Source organism: Protopterus annectens, chromosome 6.part0 (genome assembly GCF_019279795.1).
Source record: "Protopterus annectens isolate FY-2018-M chromosome 6.part0, PAN1.0, whole genome shotgun sequence".
Lineage (NCBI taxonomy): Eukaryota > Metazoa > Chordata > Ceratodontiformes > Protopteridae > Protopterus > Protopterus annectens.
This window is the reverse complement of record NC_056737.1, coordinates 700,061,125-700,082,654: the sequence shown is the minus strand read 5'-3', so window position 1 is coordinate 700,082,654 and position 21,530 is coordinate 700,061,125. Positions and strand designations below refer to the sequence as shown.

The 21,530-nt window shown below is 39.7% G+C and overlaps 1 protein-coding gene across 1 annotated transcript in view; it reads right to left on the bottom strand.

Moving 5' to 3' along the window:
• The window catches only part of LOC122803879 (coiled-coil domain-containing protein 170-like), a 1,585,583-nt gene that overhangs the window by 9,004 nt on the left and 1,555,049 nt on the right, over nucleotides 1–21,530 (bottom strand). The gene's annotated exons all lie outside the window — the stretch shown is intronic.

The following is a 21,530-nucleotide window of genomic DNA, read 5'->3' as shown; positions in this document are numbered from 1 at the left end:
ACTAAAAATACCATCTTTGTGGAAATATACATGTATAACACCAATCTTTAAACAAGATAAGTAGTATTCCACAATACCATGCTTAAAATAAAATTGCAGCGCAACAGTCATGCAAAATTTGTGTATTCAAAAAATGCCATCTCTTTTGGAGAGTCTTTCAAAGTTCTCAGCAACATTTTTTGTAGTTAACAGATTTAATATTCTATTTATATAACTAAGGCCTAGCTAATCTATCTGTTGTGTATTTTACATTATAAAGTGGCTGGCATCTGGCATTTAAATAAATAATTAAAATGACTGAACAAAGCATGGACCTATTCAATGAGAGGAGCATGGCATGAAATGCTAACATAAGAAGTCATCTGAAAGCAATGGGAATTATGCTCGTAGTAAGAAATCGCACGCAACTAAAATGTCTCATACTTAAGCTATTTACGATGCCCTCCTCTCTGGTTTCTGGAAGTGCAGTTAGATTGCTAAAACTTTAGTACTGCTTTATGTTGAATTCCTTAATGTTACCACCTACATTTTATGGACTTGCAAACATGTTCAGTGATAACACCAATACTATAGACTATGTAACTGTGACAATAAAGACAACCCTGGAACATATAACAATTGTTGGAGTGTACAGACCACCAAAGTCAAGTACAGATGACCTAGAGGATTTCATACATTTCTACATGAAACGCAGGAGGGAAGAATAATATTAGCTGGGGGCTTAAATTTACCAGAAACAGACTGGAATAATATTGATTCAACAACGTTAGTAAAGAAATTATTCACAGCATATATTTAGGAACAACAAATGCTTCAGATAGTAAAAAAACCTACCAGGGGACGGAATACACTAGATATTGTTTGTGTTCCCAAAGAAATTACTGTAACTTCAAGTCAAGTTTTACCACCATTGATGTGCAGTGATCATGGAGTCATAAAGGTTAATTTGTTGCTAGATAATTCTGCCAAACTGAAATCTAAACCAATGCACAGAAGGTTAATTTCAGATTATATGGACACAAAACAGTTACTATATAAAACTAACTGGAGTGAGGTGTTCAGTGGAAAAACTGCAGATGGAATGTGGAAGGTTTTGAAAGAGAAATTGTTTGAGTGTAAAAAGTCAAAAAAATGTTTAACATCAGGATCTAGGCATGCAACATCAGGGAGGTATATTTCCATAAGAACAAGATACCTGATTAAGGTGAGAGACAAAAAAATATAAGAAATGGAAAAGAGGTCGAACTACAACTTTGAAAACTGAAATAAACGAGCTGAACAAACAGATTAAGCATAGTGTTAGACAAGATCAAGAAAAATTTGAAGAAAATTAATATAAAGATATTGCGCATAATAGGAAACCTTTTTATAGATCCATAAGATGTGGAAGGAGTAAAGATACACAAATTGATAAACTGTGTGCAGATTCTAAAATTTATTCTCAGACACAACAGGTTACAGATATATTTACAAAATCTTATGCAAAACAGTTTGTCTCCACAAAAGGGGTGGTGAGTTGTCCTAGTGACATCCAGGTAAACCCACATGTAAAAGTAATGTCTTTCGACTTTTCTTGGTTAGTGGTCGCCACAGCGGAACGCTGGTCTGCTTATGATTGGCAGTAGATTTTTACGATGCTGAGGTGCCAGCCCGACGCCCAACCTTCAACGAAGGCACACCCATTCATGCATGCACCTACCTGCATGTCTTTAAATGTCACTCAACCCCAGGGAGGACATGCAGACTCCACACAGAAAGTGCTCCAGCCAAGAGTCAAACTGGAAAACCTGTTACTGTGAGGCGACAATGCTAACCGCTGCACCACCACAGCCTTAATACTGGAATCAAATTAGATTATATTGAAAAAGAACTGTGCAAACTGGATCCAAGCAAAGCACAGGGAGGAGATGGAATAAGTATCAATGACCTGAGAACACTTAAGCAAGAACTTACACTGTCATTACATCTATTATTCACTAGGTCATATAAATATGGGGAGATTTCTCAAGATTGGAAACATGCACTTATTAAACCTGTCTTTAAGGGAAAGGTGAGTAGGACAAAACCCAGAATCATATAGACCCTTAAGTCTACTTTCATGTTGTGGAAAAATAATGGAGAAGGTAATACTGGATAAGTTATTGTTAGAAATGGATAGGCTGGGACATGAAACCATATATCAGCATAAATATGTTGAAATAGATCTATTACTACCTGTAACATGATGTTCTATAACAATATAATAACAGCTATGAATGAAAAATTGTGCTGTGATGTGATTTATATAGATTTAACTTCAGCATTTGACAGGGTCATGCAGAAAACACTGATCAATAAATTAGTACAACTAGGTATTGATGTACTGTTGATAGGATGGATAGCTGCATGGCTTACAAATAGGACATCGCAAGTATCACACACCAACTGGACAGGTGAAATCCTTGGTTACAGTCAAGGTGTCCCACAGGGCTCTGTACTAGGCCCTTACTTGTTTAGATTGTATCTTTCAGACCTTACTTTTTCATCTGAGGTGTTCTACAGTCTATATGCTGACAACCTGAAATTGGGTAACCCGATTACAAGTGTTACAGACAAGGCGTGTCTGCAAAATAATTTGACTAAATTGACCATTTGGGCACAGGAGAATAATATGTTGATAAATACATCAAAAACTAAGCATATGAGATTTGTGAGACATCAACTGAAAGGTGAATATTTAATACAGCACACAGTGATTGAAACTGTAGACTCATTTAAGGACCTGGGTATATGGGTAGATTCAGCTATGAGTTTTTCTAATCATCTCAACCAATTGGCTAATGATAGTTATAGAACTATAGGTTGTACAAAATTATTTATAAAGTCTAGGAAATCAAACATAATGAAGTCATCGTTTGTTAGTTACATTAGACCTAAACTTGACTGTGGAATAACAATATGGAAGCCTTATAGGAAAACAAGCATGAATAAACTGGAAAGAGTACATCGGAAATATACTAAGGGCATCCATGGATGTGAAAATCTAAGTTATTATGAAAGACTAAAATATCTGAACTTGTACATTGTCTCTTACAGATATTTAAGAAGAGGTCTTATTCAGGTATATAGGGCATTTAGGGACAACTACCTCTGGGAATGTTTGGGGTTATCAAAAAGTACTAGAGAATCAGCAGACAACCTATGTAGAAGATTCTATAGGAATGAGAAGTGTACTTATTGATTCTTTGAGAGAACAGCTGATGCATGGAACAGACTACCAAATTACATTAAAGCAAGTACTAGTTTAGATATTTTTAAGAACAGCCTGGACATTTATTATGGGAACAAGTGTTTTGGTATATTGGCAAGCTAGAGCCCGTGCTTGAAACATTTGTATGTATGTATGTATGTATGTATGTATGTACAACAACCCAGAATATTCAAAATGTACATATGATACATTTTTCTACTGAGAAATGGTACAACACTATCTCTGAACCTAGTTCTCTTTATCTAAGATAAAACAAACTTTTTAAATGTTTTAATATGGTACAATAATATACTTTTATTACCCTTGAAACTCAAAGCTGCATATTGAGGGGAAACTGCAGCAGCGCTGACACCCATGGATGCAGACCACCAAAATAGAAAATATATGCAGCGGTACACTGGGGAAGGGACTCAGACAAAGCCAATGCCAAAAATAGTTTTATTTAGCTTCATCAATAAGATCAAATTGATGATTTTGATGACTACTTTTATTTAGGATTATCTTATTACCAGAATAATGCAATGCTATAAAGAACTTGTTGCATCTTAACAAATTCTATTTTATGATGCCAACCAGAACAGTGGCAAAAACATTAAAATATAGAGCTGTTGAGAGGTGTAGGCCCTCCCTGTGATTTGAATTTCTATGTTATATTTATAGTGTAGAATTGTATTGTTCTGGTATCTGGACAGGAAGCTATGGGCAGTTATTAGAGCAAAATGCCAAGATACTTAAATGGGTAGCATTTTAGTTACTATGTAGAATGGACATGCCTTCATTGAAGGTTGGGCATTAAGCTGGCACCTCAGCACCCGTAAAAAAAAAAATCTACTGCCAATCATTAGCGGACCGGAGTTCCGCTGTGGCAACCCCTAACCAGGAAAAGCCAAAAGAAGAAGAAGAAGAACAACTTATGTCAGACAGAACTTCCATTGTTTTTGTTGTGGGGGACTACAGGCCAATATCTACCCTGAACATTTTTTTATCTGTTTAAACTTTAATTTACATTACCTGCATTGCCTAGTAATGGATACACTTCCTTAACTCATTCCCTCCAGCGCAGCTCTTTTGAGTGTGTACCTTTAACTACTAGTGGGTGTGGCATGAGCCTTTAAAAATGAAGTTATCACCTTACAGTTCTAACAGTTATTCATTGGCAGAGATCAAATATCTATACAGTTAAGTTTGCCATCATGTATGTTTCAAGATAAAATATTCTGATACCTTGTATGTAGCATGGTTTGGGGATGTTTAATGCAAATATCAACAAGCAATATTTGATGCATTGAGGCACCAGTTGGAGGTAACTGCAGAAACTCCTAGAAGTGCATTCAGCTAATAGTAAACAAGAACTACAAACCTTTCAAAACAGATCACAGAAAATAAAGATATTACTGAGGGCTGTGTTAACCTGGGTATACATAGTAGCTTGAATTGCAGATTTTATATGGATTCACTGCAGTTTCATGCTTATAGCCACGTTTCTGGCTGTTAAAGCTGCATCAAAAATATTTCTTTTAACTTATTCATCTGTAAGCCACCCTGTGTTCCTTGTTGTGTTGTTCAAGTTAGGCAGAGAATTTTCACAAATACAGGTACAACCTAAAATTCAGTTGCATATAAAATTAAATCCACACTACAATGCACATTTCAGGTTTTATGAGCAGCATTATTGTCTTTTCAATGCAGCAGTTAGCATTGCCGCCTCACAGCAAGAGGTTCTCCAGTTCGATCCTCGGCTGGGGTGCCTTCTGTGCGGAGTCTGCATGTCCTCCCTGTGGTCGTGTGGGTTTCCTCCGGGTGCTCTGGTTTCCTCCCACATCCCAAAGACATGCTGTAGGTGGATTGGCCACTCTAAATTGGCCCTAGGTGTGAGTGTGTGCATTTGTGTGCCTTCTGTGGAAGGTTGGGTGCCGGGCTGGCAACTCGACACTGTAAAACTCCACTGCCAATCATGAGCAGACAGGTGATCCGCTGTGGCGACCCCTAACCGGGAAAAGCTGAAAGAAGAAGAAGAAGATTATTGTCTTGTCAAGCAGAGCAGTAAATCACAATTCATCCACTTCTGTGCATGCTGTCAGTAATATACATGTTCAGAATCAGTATTATGTTATAAAGGGTATAGATGGCTTTGAGCGCAGCAGTCATTTCTTACACTTCTCACTCTATGCCTAGTGTTTGATGTAGTGATGGTTTATTTCAGCTTTACACTTAAAAATATCAATGCATAAACATATTCCTGCCTTCAGGCCTATATTAGGACATTTAATTGTTATAAAATCCATTAATTCCTACGACTAGGCTTCGTGTTTTCCCCTATCCTACTCTTACTTGAACTATATAGTAATTACTGTTATAAAGATAACTGCTATAAATGTTAGACTTTCTTTGTTAGTTATATGTAATCTACAGTAACATTTTTAATTTTTTTCTCTGCTTCAAATTCCCTAATTCACATCTTCTTCTTCTTTCTTCTTCTTTCAGCTTTTCCCAGGTAGGAGTCACCAAAGTGGATCACCGGTCTGCTCATGATTGGCAGTGGAGTTTTTACGGTGTCAGGTTGCCAGCACGGCACCCAACTTTCCACCGAAGGCACATACACACACTCACTCACGCCTAGGACCAATTTAAAATGTCCAATCCATGGCATGTTTTTGGGATGTGGGAGGAAACCGGAGCACCCGGTGGAAATCCACTCGACCACAGGGAGGACATGCAGAATCCACACAGAAGGCAACCCAGCAGAGGATTGAGCCAGAGAACCTCTTTCTGTAAGGCTGCAATGCTAACCACTGCACCACAGTGGCCGCTCTAATTCACATGCTGTTAAAAAAACAAGGTCTGTATTGATTTGTTCCTTATGGGATGATCATTCTTTACTTATCTGGCTAAATCTGTAAGCTATCCCTAAAACAAACAGCTCAGCTGCAGAGGCACACGGTTGTAGAAAATTCACTGTGCCCACACAGGAGAATGCAGTACTTTGCCAACAACTTGAATAACCAACTGTAGGGAGAACTGGAATATGTGTAACCTGTCTGACCTGGATCTTTCATAGGTGAGCAATGAAGAGGGGGTCTGGTCCCAGTTGTTACAGGTGTACTAGGATGATGTGAGTTACCTCTCACTGAACTGCTTAGCATGCTATAGCAAAAATAACATTTCAAAGATGTCTACATGGAATCCCTGCTCAAGGGATTGTTGTTACTCCCCATGAAAGAATAACAGCATCTAGGCAGTATTTCCCAAAGCATTAACAGCTGGATAAATGTGACTACTGCAAAGAAAGAGTTTCCTTCTGTTCTTCCATACTTGTACAAGCTGTAGTTTCATAAGCATGTACTGTACACCAAGCACAACACCTATCACTTCCTGTGACAAATTAATAATGGCATTGCCTGTTGGGCACTGTATTTTCTCTTTCACTGACATGCCATCCAGAAAATATGGCACCTGCAGCAAAATGCCCTGATACTCTAGGGTCCTGGGGGGCCATGGACATTGTTGCCTGGCCTGTACTTGGATACTTCAGCTGTGGGTAAAGTGCTGATTTGCTTCTTTGTGCACACAGTCAGATCCAGATCCAGCACTGGGTGACCTAGACAACTGCCTAAGGCCTGCTAGCTGGGAGGGGTGGACACAACATTAATTTGATCAAAATAAGCTAAAGTTTTCTCTGGGACCATACAGTATTGCTCTGCATGCATCCACTTTAAGATGAACGAATGCACTCTTACTTAGAGAGTAAGAACACATGAGATTTTGTTTCCGAACTATTAGAGGGGGATGGTAGAAAGAAGCATTACTTATCAGCTTCATCTTATTGAAGCCATGTAATTCCAAGCTATTACTGAAGCAGCAGAACAGATGGGGAACTGCAAATGTATTGGGAAACTTGCAGGTAGTGTTTGTATTTGTGTTTGTGTGTGTGTGTGTGTAATGCTTTAGTTAGAAAAGGCTGGTTACTAATGTACAAACTTACTGAAGCTCAAACCTTGTACCTTGGCTGCAGGAAACAAGAACCTTAAACCTCTACATCAACTAACATACCCATGCCTTAGTGCATGAAATCTGTACAAAACCAAAAATAATAAAGGAGACAAAGGCCCAAAAATAGGGGCAATATTTTTCCATATTTTACTTATAAAAGGTTGATAGAAAATAGGCTTTGTTTTATCACACATTTTCTAAAGTGTATGAAGTTTAACATGTCTGTCATTGTTTAGTGACTTCAGTCCTCAAATGTTTTGCCAGAAAACCACACATTTTGTAAGGAATGGACAAAAATATGACACAGAAATCTGGACACTTGAAAGGTATGATCCTTTGGTTGCAGTTAGTCATTAGAGTTGGTTGAAAAGTTCTGAAATGCGTACTTTTTCATTTCTTGGTTCATATGTTTTTTTCACTGCCTAATGGAAAATAAATGTTGAAAACTATAAAATAGCCCAGGGAGCAAGGTACATTTAGTCGACTACTGCATTACAATTAATGTGAATTTCAAGGGAAGAGAATTTTCCTGTTGCCCAAGCTAAATCTGTTTCCAATGTGCAACTGTTTTGTGAGCAGTGTTAGTCATGCAACATGTAGCATACTTGCCTTTGGTGCAGAACACTGTGGGTTCTATTCCCACACCATTTAGATGGATTGCTGACACTACGGTGCAGAATAAGGGAGATGTTACACTCCTGAGTGTGTCATCCTTTGGATGAGTTTTTAAACTGAGGCCCAATCTACTTGTGTTGATGGGAGGTGCTGTGAGATTTTTGACATCCACCTGAAGTGAGTAGGGGGAAGTTCCCTGACACACTGGCCAAATTTTCCATAGTAGTATAACTACCACCAAGGGTCCCCCTTAAAGGAGGCTACCAGCATAGTGGGACTAACCTAGTCAACAAATTAAACTCCCTTCTCTGTCTTCATTTCAAAAGTAAAGAAGAAAATAGTCTGCACACTGATCATTTTAAACTGTTTACTTGTTTCCCCCACCACTTAATAATGGGACACAGGAATGGTTGCAGGTGGGGGCAATGGCACTTGTCCATTACACTGTCTAGGGTCCCATTTGACCATGATCTGGCTCTGCCCATAGTGAATTTGTTGCAGCCATATGTCTGCAGATAAATTGTAATTCAGCCATATATCCCCTCAGGGAAATGTCTTACAATCAAGAAGCCCCAAACCTTAATTATCAAGTACAACTTTCACCTTTGGTGAAACTAAGAAAAGCAGCACCTTTTGCGCCACCTCTTTCCTCACCTACACCACCAATTTCCCTACCTTTCTTCACCTCTGTAAGTGATGACTTTATACACTATCATTTAAAGTTTGCAAACAGAACAGTGCACTTTGAAAAATCATTTCAGGACTGGTAGATCAGTGATCACTTTTCAGGATAGTCTGAAAATGTACCAAGTATGTGGGAACCATCTTTAAGTAAAAGGAAGCAGTACGGTAGCTAGGCCAGGGCAAGAGGGGCAAATGCCTAATGCAATACTGGCTTTGAAAAGCCAGTTTTGCATTTACAGTCAAACGGAACTGTAGCAAACAGTTTGTTACAATTTACAAGTAACTAAAATCTTTGCACTTTAGCACTATATGCAGGCATAGTATAAACTGTAGCAAATGTCTGCTATATTTGTAGCAAGCAGTTTGCTACAGTTTAAAAGAAGACCTTTTTTTTAAATAAAATGTGGGTAAGGAAGGTTGGGAACAGGGCACAGAAAGTACAGTTGTGTACACTTACCATAAATGTAGATGTTCAAGTGTATTCAGTGTTGCAGTCCTTACAAAATGGGCTATCTGGCTCCCGGTAGTAGGCCAGAATACCAAAGTCCTTGGTATATGACGTCAGCTGCCTTCAGTTTAAGCCTGACATCAGGACGTTAGGTACAAAGAAAGGCAGCCGATGCCATTTACTCAGTTTTTCTCACCTTAACTGTCAGGAGCCCCCCAAAAAAGGTTAGACCAGGAAAAGAAAAATCCAGTATGTGCCCTAGGAAAAAAGGGGGATGGAAGGGAAACCAGGACTGCAACAGTGAATACACTTGAACATCGACATTTATGGTAAGTGTACACAACTGTACTATGTTCATAGGGTTTCACTGTTGCAGTCCTTACAAAATGGGTTAATACCTAAAGCCCAGGAAGAAAAAACAAAAGGGAGGAGGAACACCCACTGATTAAGGGTTGGTAAGGATGCCCTGCAACACTGTAGTGGCAAAACCAGGCCTGGACTTAGAAAACAAGGGTAAATTGTAATGTTTAGTGAAAGTGTGGACAGAAGTCCAGGTAGCTGCTTCCGGATGTCCCTAGTAGGTACACCTCTTAAAAAAGCTGCTGAGGTAGAGGTTGCTCTAATAGAATGGGTCCTAATACCCTCTGGAGGAACCTTGCCGTGCTGTAAGTAACAAAAGTGAACACAATGGGCAATCCACTTAGAAATGGTCTGTTTAGAAATAGCTTTGCCCTGAGCTCCAGGAGCAAAACTGACGAACAACTGATCCGACTTTCGAAAAGGTTTAGTCCTGTCCAAGTAAAATCTAAGCTGTCTATGCACATCCAGGGAATGCAGTAACCTTTCTCCTTTATTCTGAGGATTAGGAAAGAAGGTAGGCAGGTGGATAGACTGGTTAAGAGTCAGGCTAGAAACCACCTTAGGCATAAAAGAGGGATTAGTTTGAAGAGAAACCCGATCCACATGGAAGATGATAAAAGGCTCTACTGCCATTAAGGCCTGCAGCTCAGAGACCCTTCTAGCTGAAGTAACAGCCAAGAGAAAGGCAGTTTTCCAGGAGATAAACTTCAAATCTGCTGAGGCAGCTGGTTCAAAAGGAGGCAGAGTAAGTTTCTCAAGAACAAAATTAAGATCCCAAGCAGGAGAAGGTGCACTTCTGAGAGGCTTTAAATTGCTAGCTCCTCTGAGGAACTGTTTCATCAAGGGATGAGAGAAAATGGGTTCTTAAATGGAACAATGAGCAAAAATAGCTGAAGTGTGAATCTTGATAGAAGAAAAGGAAAGTCCACCATTAAGCAAGCCTGCCAGATAGTCAAGAATAAGAGGAAGAGTAGGTTGAGAAGGGTCTTCCCCTCTAGTCTGCATCCAGATGGAGAATCTTTTCCACTTTTCTGCATAAGATTTCCTAGTACTAGGCCTCCTGGCCTCACGAAGGACCTCTACCACCTGTTGAGAAAGGTTTAAATTATGAGACAGGCTGCCAAATGCAGAGTCTGAAGATGAGGTTGCAGAATTTATCTCCCCTCCTGAACCAAGGGATCTGGTATCGGGAAGATGCCAAGACAGAGACTGGGAGAGAATGCGAAGTAGTGGATACCAATGTTGCCTGGGTCAGTCTGGAGCTATGATGATGGCCCTTGGTGTTTTGTCCCTTATCTTTAACAGCACTCTGGGAAGAAGAGGCAGGGAAGGGAATGCATAGATTGAGAGCTGTGTCCAGGGGAAGGACAGAGCATCCACCTTCCAAGCTCTGTCATGATGATCCCTGGTGCAAAAGGTTGGAAGAAGATGGTTGGTCAGAGAAGAGAAGAGATCCACCTGGGGAGTGCCCCAACACTGAATGATGCAATAGAAGATGGTTTTATTTAGTTGCTACTCGTGAGGATCCAGGACCTACCTGCTCAACTGGTTTGCCAAGGTGTTGAGCCTTCATGGAAGAAACTGAGGTATCAGATGGATGCCCATGGAAGCTGCCATGGACCATAGTATCACGCTTTGTCTACACACGGGGTAAGAGTGAGTCCCTCCCTGCTTGTTGATGTACCACATGATTGTGGTGCTGTCTGTCCTGACTAGAAGAGTACCAGGAGAAAGAAGATGCTTGAAAGCCATCAAGGCCTGCTGGACTGCCATCAATTCCTTCAGATTTATGTGCAAATGAACCTGTTGATAGTTCCAGGTCCCCTGAATGCATCTGCCCTCTAGATGTGCTCCCCAAGCGTAGTCTGAGGCATCTGTGGTGAGAGTCTGGCTGGCAGGAGGTAGACAGAAAGGCAGGCCTTTGTTCTGTGCACAGGCCATCGCCCACCAAAGGAACTCCGTCTGCAGGCAGGGAATCAGAGGAAGAATCAAGTCTAAATCCTGAGATTGTTGACACCAAAGGTTTTTGAGGTACCATTGTATTTTCCTCATATGCAGTCTGGCATATTGAATCATCAGAATACATGAAGCCATAAATCCCAGGGCTTGCAGGAATTGCCTTGCAGAGAGCTGGGTCATGCCTGCCAAATTCTTGAAGTAATCTGAAAGATCCATTTGTTTCTCTTGAGGGAGGGATACCATTTGGGCGGCTGTGTTCAGGCTCGCTCCCAGGAATACAGTCTCTGGTGGGTACCAGTTTTGACTTCTTTTCATTGATAGTGTAGCCCAAAGAGGTGAGAAGGTTCTTTACAAAGTACAAATCCTTTAGAAGTTGTTCTGGAGAGTTTGCCTGAAGAAGACAATCATCCAAGTAAGGGTAAATTTGAATGTTTCTTTGCCTGCAAAAAGCAATGACTGGAGCCAGGCATTTTGTAAAAACTCTGGGAGCAATAGATAAGCCAAAGGGCAGTGCAGAGAACTGGAAGTGCCTGATCCCCACCCTGAAGCAAAGGAACTGCCTGCAGCTTTCCCTTATTGGGATGTGCAGATAAGCTTCTTTGAGATCCAAAGTCACCAGCCAAGAATCCTTGGCCAGCACTGGTAGCAGTTTCTGAAGAGCGAGCATTTTGAACTTGGGAATAACCAGAAAAGTGTTTAGAATGGACAAATCTAGAATAGGGTGCCAGGTGTCCCCTTTTTTGGGAACCAGAAAAAGTCTTGAGTAGAAACCCTGGCCTATCTGTAGTGCAGGAACTGGCTCTATTGCTCCCAGGTTTAGCAAAGAAGAAACTTGTTGTTCTGCTTCGGCCTTTTGATGTGGGGGAATATCTGGGTATCCGTGGTGGACCGGGAAGCTGTGAAAGGAGAACTTGTAGCCTTGGGATACTATTTTGAGCACCCATTTGTCATCTGTAATGGTGTACCAGACATCTGCAAAAATGGCTAACCTTCCCCCCCAAAGGAAACCCTGGGCCTGCAGAGGCAGGCAGGGGAAGGCCGGTGTCATTGGGAATGCTTGCTTTGGGACGTTTGCTTAGAACTCCCCGATTTTGAAGAGGAAGCCTGCCAGTGCTTAGCCTTTTGAGGGGTGGAAGTCTGTCCCTTAGAAGACCTGTAACCCCTAGGCCTAGAGCAACCCTGTTTACTGGAGTCAGGAAAAGTCCATTTCTTATAAGGGTAATGCCTACTAAAACAAGGAGGCTGCACTTGCAGAAAATCCTTAACAGTTTGCATAGATTTGGCCTTATCCTCCAACTTTTTCAACACCTCTTCTGCTTTGCTACCATAAAAATTATCCTTGTGCAAAGGCACATCCAGTAACTTAGATTTGACAGGTTCAGAAAGGGGCTGTTCCCTGAGCCAAGCATGCCTTCTAATAACAGAACCGGTGGCTGCAGCCCTGCAAGAAGCCTACAAAGTGTTGAAACCACAATGTAGAGAATGTTTAGTGACAACAGTGGCAGAATTGAATAAATCTTGCATGTCCTTACTCTCTATCAAGGAAGGAACACCAGCAATTTTAGTCTTAATGGCCTCCAAAGTATGCTGCTGATACTTAAGCATATGAAAAAGACAATTAACAGACCTAATAGCCAGGGTGGAAGAAGTATAAACCTTTTTACCCCATCAATCCAAGGCCCTAGATTCCCTGTCAGAAGGAACAGGATTTTTATCAACTATGGCCTTAACACCCTTAGGGCCCTGAGAAATAATCTCTGGATCAGCAGTATGATTCTTGAAAAGGAACTGATGAGAATCAGGAACTCTATAATACCTGTCAGGCTTTCTAGGAGCAGGAGGAAGAGAATTAGCAGTCAACGAATTCTCCATGAAAACATCAACAACTTCCAAAACCGGAGGGATAGCCAAAGATTTATGCTGTGGCAAATCCAAGAATTCCCTAATCCATTTCTTAAACTGAGGGTAGTCCTGACTTTCCCATTTGAAATGCTCCCTAAGAGTATTCAGAGTATCTCCAAAAGAAAAATCTTCTGGAGGGGAGGCAGAAGGGATGGAGTCTTCTGCATCAGAATCCTCAAAACCAGAAAAAAGTTGAGAGTTTCCCTCTTCATCAGCAGAGGTGCTGGAAACCTCAGAGTCTGAGGCAGACAAAACTTCTAGGGACAATTCCCTAGCCCTCTTAGAAGGAGGTGGCTGAGAGCCCCTGATAAGGGTCAAAAGATTACTAGCCATCTTAATCATCTGAAACTGAGGCATTTGAGGCGAGGTGGGCACCTGTTTTGGAGTAGATTTTCAGCTGGAAGGCCCGCTAGAAAGCCGGAGAGACTCAGAAGGCCTAGTCACCACAGTAGTCTGAACCAAGGTCGTCGGTCTGGATCTGGTCTCCAGGCAGAGAAAAGAGGCCTCAGAAGCTGGCACCTGCTTACCTGCTCCAGATCCATCAAAGGCGGCGACTGGCAGAGGGTCAGAAGATGAAGTGGAAGCCTGCGAAATGGAGGACTCAGAAAAGGTCTTCACAGACTCCTGCTGCTGAACATCTGCAGACTGCAGGGGCAATGAAAGTGCCTCACCTGACTACCGCTGGTCCGACAACCAACTTAACAGGGACATCGTCGGTTAATTTGACCCTAAGCCTGTCGCAGTCCTTATCCTTGCACTTCTTAGGAACATCTGAAGTCGGGAGACCAGAAGACGCCATACGATGAACTTAGGCCAAACTCCGAAATGCTTAAACAAGATCCTAGCTCTATGGCGAATGGTATGCGGGTTGAAAGAAGCACAGAGAACACAATTAGGGACATCATGCTCAAGGCCAAACAAGTGATACAATAGGAATAAAAATCATGGTGCAGAATCTGTTTTCCACAGGCAAGACAGTTATTAACTTTCTCTGACATTTGTTAAAGCAAGAAAAGAGGGCCCTCAATGGGGTACTTATCTGAGGATGTCTTCAACTAAGCAGTCGGAATACAAAAAGATGGTACTCGACCAACCGGCACTCGTGCAAAATGCTTCTGTTTCGGGCTCCATGGCAAGAAAGACTGGGGAAATGGCATTGGCCACCTTCCTTTGTACCTGATGTCCTGACATCAGGCTTAAACTAAAGGCAGCCAATGTCATATACCAAGGACTTTGGTATTCTGGCCAACTGTGGGCTACTAAAAGCCAGATAACCCATTTTGTATGGACTGCAACAGTGAAACAGGATCAACATATGGGACCTGAATGTCTGAGGTTGGAGGGAGCTGAGGGAATGTCATGCAACTGGCCACCTGGTTAGTGTGCCAGTACAAGGAATGGTCACTTTTTGTTGTTGTTATTCTTATGGATCTAGCTAATAAGCTGTAGTAAAGTGCTTTTTTTGAGAGGGTAGGGTGCTGGTTCATGGTACTGGCACAGAGTGTTGTTTGAGCCAGCCATGCTTCTGTTTTGAAACATTGTTCACAATTTCTCACAGATTTAGCTGGATTATACATAAGACAGTCCTGTTACGGTTTTGTCGATTCTAAGAGTCAGTTTGCTACTTGCCTAATGTATCAAAGTAAATGCTAGAAGATAATTGAAATAGTGGTGGCTGTGTGTTAAGGCGAGGATTACTTCATAACAATTTTGGCTTGCTGTCTTCAGTGGCTGGTTCATACAATGGAATGGGATCTACTGTGAATAATCATGTTACTTAATTGTCACATACTTATTATACTAAAAGGTCTAAATTCTTGTGAAGTCACAATATCAAAACAGTGACACTCACAAGGTTGCAAAAAATGACAAAAAACATTCTTTCTAGCGAGACAACTATCAAAAGCCTTCCTGTCCCTGAATATCTCAAACCCCTCATCATTACTAAAAAATGTATTTAAAGTACTGTATAACACTATAAACAATGGGATCTTATAATACTGATAATATATCATGCTGTTTCATAAATGGTACTAAGCATGTCCTGGTGGAACCACTCCATAAACTATTTGGCCTAAGCCTAGCTACCTGTCCCAGAGGTATTGCATCAGTGGTGATACCACTCCATTAAGGTCCTTTCTACCAAAGACTTCAGGAATTATAGGCCCATCAGCCTGACTCTCATTTGCAAGGGTATGGAACATATTATTACAGACCTGATAAACTTTAATATTAAAACTCTCATGAGGTTATGCCCATCTATCCTCTCTAATGAATCTGGTAAACTTCCTCGAAAGGGAATTACAAGTTGGTTACATTCATCATACTGCTCAAGCAGCATACTTTGATATGGCCAGCAAACTAGTTAAAAGACAGAACCCATACAATGTGGGTGGCAGGTGCAGCAATAGACAGTATGAAAGTAACCAGTGGAATTCTGCAGGAATTAGTCCTAGGACCATTTCTATTCAGAATTGCTTTCTGACCTCCAGACCAAGAACCAAAACCTCTGGCTAACTAGATTTGTAGATACTTGCAATGTGGGAATCACTGGCAAATCCCCCTCTGATACCGAAGTTCTCTAGCAAAAACTTACACTGTTAAATGCATGGTGTGCTAAAAATGGGCTCAAATTAAATTCTAAAAAGGACAACATTGTCAAATTTGGTAGACAACCACTCCACCAGCATACAATATTCATATTGCCCTACTAAATATGAGAACATTGGTTGATAATTCCCCTCTCCTGTGAAAACCATGTATCAACAGTAATCAGGACGTCCTTCTATTTGGTACAGCTAATTGCTAACAGCATATGATCCAAATCTAAAGAGGTCATTGTTTCCTTATATTCAACATGATCAGGCCAATTATTCAATGCAATTCCATTTTTGAGATATACCCCATCAGACATACTAAACAAAAATATCCCAGAAGTTTTTAATGAAGAAGATTACTGGCTTAAAACCCTAAGCTACCAGAAAAGACTAGAAGCATAATCCTTTTATTCAGTATCATATAGACTCCTTAGCAGAGATTTATACTTTGCTTTGCATGCCATTAAAAAACAGGTAGCCCTGAATCGCTTGTACTTACATAAGTCAAACAATCTCATAAATATGATGTCAATTTTCATTAGCAGATTAACAAAATATAGTGAAGAGACAGATTCATCACTCAGTGCCTCCACTGCCTTTGTAACAGACTCCCCCTGCAGATCAAGTAGTGTGAGACATTACCTTTCTTCAAATGGGACCTGGGTAATTGGACTGGCATTCACAAATTTACCTCAGGCTTCCTGGCTTAGACCTCCTAGAAGGGAGGTACAGTTTAATGCCAGATTTTGGCAAGGAAAATTCAAGGCTACAAAGTTTCATGACCATTTGTTATGTCATGAAACTTAGTAGCCTTGAATTTTCCTGCAGTTTCTATGATTTACATGACTGATCATTTTATACACTACATCCATGAATACACAAATTTTGAGGAAGAGTCCAAGGAACAGCAAACATGAATGCAAGCTATGGCCTAACCCTTCCTAATATATTGAAATTCTGACAACCAGGAAAAGCACAATATTTCTGCTTATCTGTTTCACTAACCAACAAAGTTGGATATGACAAATTCACCAAACAGGTACACTGTAGTCAACAGGACCGGAATGACCAGATTCTGATGAAGTCACAGTGGATGGGGATGAAAGCACTAAATCTGTTTCAATTTTCTTAATAAAAGTTGAATTTATTTTAAACTTGAAGTCATTTTGGTCCTGCTGACTACAGTGTATCTGTTTGGTGAACTGTCTGAGCTGTTTGGTCACTGTTCTCGCTGGTGTGTTTTACTGGATATGACAAATGGTACCTTTTATAGTTTCATAGGTAAGTACTAGACTAGCTGCCCTTGCACTCCATTTTAAGCCTAGTTAATTTACCTTTTTGTACACAAAATAACCTATTATACTTTTCCAGCAGTTTTCCAACAATGTGACTTGTAAGAATAACTGATGAGGGGTTCAAGTTAATTTAAGAGTTAGTTGTTATGTGAGACACTTTATATCTACCTATATATCTGGCTATCTATATAGCTAGATAGATAAATATATTTATATATCTATCAGTCTAGCTATATATATATATATATATATATATATATATATATATATATATATATATATAGACGGGTCTACTTTTTTTGATCGAAATACCATTATTTCAAACAAGAAAAGTACGACCTTACTTTCACGAAAGTGCACTTCAACAAAAGTGCACTTTCATGAAATCTGGTTCGGCAAACTGGCAATAAAAATAAAACAGAGGACTACAATGGGGATAAGGGAATATACCTGTTTCCCCACTGTAGTGCGATCTCTGAGTTAGTATACATAATGTATTGGGTGGAGGGGCACAGCCCCCCTCATGGGGGGATGCAGGGGAGCTTGCCCCCCTGCAAAACTGAGTTTAAAGTGTTTTTTATTTTTATTGCTGGTTCGCTGAACCGGAATTTGCAAAAGTGCACATTTGTTGAAGTGCACTTTCACAAAAGTAAGGTCGTACTTTATATTTATATATATATATATATATATATATATATATATATATATATATATATATATATATGTGGGTCTACCTCAAAGGATCATAATGCCATGTCATTGAATCTGAAAGCATTGAGATGAAAAGAAAGAAACCTGATAACACTGAAGGCCAACATTATCAAAATGTGCAACATCGAACCAGGTACTGTGCATGTCAAATAGTACACTGAACTATGGAATGGAGATTGTACTGCAGTCATCAGAGCAGTTTCTGCATTTAATAACAGTGTTTAACAAAAAACTATTGCTTTTTGACATTTGCAATGGAGATCGCAGTACAATGGGGATCAGTAAACTTACCCTTACCCCACTGTAGTGCAATCTTAGCGTTAGCATATGTAACTTACGGGGAGGGGTGTAGCCCACATGGGGTGAAGGGGGGCTTGCTCCCCTGAAAAAGTCTTGACACATGGTTTTGAGAAGGTGCTCTGACTGCAGTGGGATCATCCTTAAAGAGTTCTGTGTACTTGGTTCGATGTTTTCAGTTCCGATAATGTTGGCCTTCGACGTTATCAGCTTTCGTTCTTTTGGTCTCGATGTTTTAAGATTCAGTGATGTGGTATTTTGATGGTCTGAAGTAGACCCATATCTGTATCTATATATCTATGTATCTATCTATATATATATATTATATATATATATATATATATATATATATATATATATATATATATATATATATATATATATATATATATATATATATATATATATATATATATATATATATATACAGATAGAGATCTGCATATACACACACACATACAAAAACACACACACACACACACACACACACATACAAAAACACACACACACACACACACACACACACATGAGAGAAAACAGAAATTAGCAATATGAAATGGAAGATGGGTACTTTACGAACTTTGAGAAGCCAGTGAGGATGGCATGTGTGATCTTCAGGATAACTGATGGAGTAATTAGTTGTGTTTTATCACGGGTCTATATTAGAACATCGAAGTTTCAAAACTTCGAATGTTCTAATATCGACCCCTATTCAGCGAAAGCTGAAAACATCGAAAATACAGAACAGCAAATTTTTTCCTAGGGAAAAAAATTTGCTGTTCTAAAACACATAAACACAACACAAGCACACCAAACAAAGAGCAATCCACACACATACACCTAAAATCTTACACCTAACCCTACACTAAACTATACACACACACCACTAACTATCCACTTACCTTAACCCAAACCCTAACCCTAAGGTCCATTACTATCGCACACTCACCTCACCCGCGCCCTAACCCTAACTCACCTACCCCACCCTAACCCTCATGTCCACACAACTGCACACTTACCTGACCCACGCCCTAACCCTAACTAACCTAACCCGCACTCAATCGTACACTTACCTGAACCCGACCCGTAACTTTCCACCACAGCGCTGAAAATACCGAAGCAACAGAAACAGACAACCGAATTCTTTCCCTAGGAAAAAATTTGGCTTTCTGTTGCTTCGATATTTTCAGCTTTCGCTGAATAGGGGTCGATATTAGAACATTCGAAGTTTTGAAACGTCAATGTTCTAATATAGACCCATTTATCACTATACAAGTAAAACATAGCTTGATAGACAAAGACAGGCAGATAACAATATGAAATAAGAATGTGGTTTGTTGAGCATGTTTGGTTATTTGCATTAAGTAGCCTGTGGAGATTTGTAGCATTTGCCTAGAATGAGTGTTGTGTTATATTTATGAGGGTATGGATTAGTAAACAAAATAAGTAATGGAAGGTTGAATTGGATATGTGTTAAACCATTTATAGCTAGTTGATGACTTTGGGCTTCTGAGGTTTTCAGAAGCATGCCATGAATGTGTCATACATTTCCCGTTGTTTTCAAGCATATTTGCCAATTGTTTAAAAGTTTAGTCACTTAAAGCAAACGATTTTGCAGTTTATTAAAGGACTGTGGAAGTTGTAGCTAGCATTTAAAAAGGTTTATGGTGTAGTTTGGTGCTTAAGAAATATAAATACAGTTTTGGCTATGGAATGTCATACTGGAGTCTGGTATCAAGAGGTCAAAGGGGAAGTTGTCATCTTGAATTTAGAATGGCACAGCCGGCAATGACATGTTTTCTATCCAGAAGTTAGAACAATTATGTTGATTTAAAGTTTGGAGTTTGTTGAAGGCAACTTATAAAACAGACATGACTGCATCTTACTGCTACTGACTGAAGCAGTATTTAAAACAAAGGTAACAGAGGAAGGGAGAAAGGAAAAAGAGAAGAACTTTGTAAACTTAATATGTTTTGGTTTGTCAATGCAGTAATCTGATATGACAGTGTCAGACTAGCATTATGCTTTTCCTATATTAGTAGTTGTAGTAAGTGTTTTGTTTTAATCATTAATAATAATAATAGCAATGGTGCAAGCAAAAATGGATGGTTTTCCCAAAAGCTGGCTCTCCATTCCATGGCTAGAATGGTAAAAAATACTACTAAAAACACAGTAAGCAAAGAAACAAAGTCCATGTGAGGACAATGGAGAGCTGTGGGTGGGGTGACAGAGCTAATCTTAGGGTGCTTTTTAAGTAGGTTAGTCAAGAAAGGGACACGCAGAATTATTTCTTGTCACTTATTGCTTAAGAACTGCAGTGTACCATCTCAGCATTTGCAATACATTTTTAAGACCTTGTGCCCTTGGGTCCAGTACTTCTATTTGTGGGTTTTGTGGTTAGTACTGGTTGAAGTATTATTTCTTGGTGTTATTTTTTTAAGATTTATGAAACACAGTACACATTATACTATGCCAAGGCATGTAACAATACAATTAGCACCACTATTATGTTTAACTGCAATGTAAATTTGCTTCTTGCTTGTTACAGACTTGCAATATTGTTTACTAGCTGACACAATTTAAGATATAAGGCATAACTTAAGTCCGTAGTAATGACTGGAAAAGGTGTACTGAAATTTGTATGTTACATTGATATAAAAGAGAATTTTTGAAAAGCTTATGCTTGGCTTTTACTAGAGAACATGTTGCCCCCCACACAAGACATTCTTTTCTGTTTATTTATGATCATTAGGACTGTTCATTTTGGCTAAGATACTAGAGTAACACAGTCAGATCCAAGCCCAAGGAAAAAGAAGCTGCTCTGGCAAGAAACAGATGGAACAAGATGGGGTCAGATGCATCCAGATGTGACTCAGATGGCTATAAAATATGCAGAACTAGATGTTATTGTTACATCTTTGCTTAGATCACATAACTGAGAACTAATTCAGTGCTATAATGTATATGGTCATAACAAAAAAAAAACATGCAAACAGATGGTGTTGTTATGCTGCTATGTAATCATACATGTGGTTTAAGAATCCATTTAAGTTTAGGAGAGATGGAAGGAAAATTCACAGAAGTAGGTATCATGTAAAGTACGTGCACTTCAGGTCTTGTCACATGACCATTAAAGGACAGGTTAATCTAAGATTGGAAGTTATACAGCATGATAGTCTCAGGAAGAGAGCATGAGCCAGTAGGGTACTTGAAGTAAGAGACCTAATTGGCGTTAGGTAATAAAATAAAAAAAGAAAGGTGACAGCAAGTTGAGGAGCATAGAGGAACTACACTTATCATGGTTAATGATGGATGGATAGATTAGATAGATAGATAGATAGATAGATAGATAGATAGATAGATAGATAGATAGATATTGATAGATAAATTAGGGGGCACCACCCAACAATTAGGGGATTGAT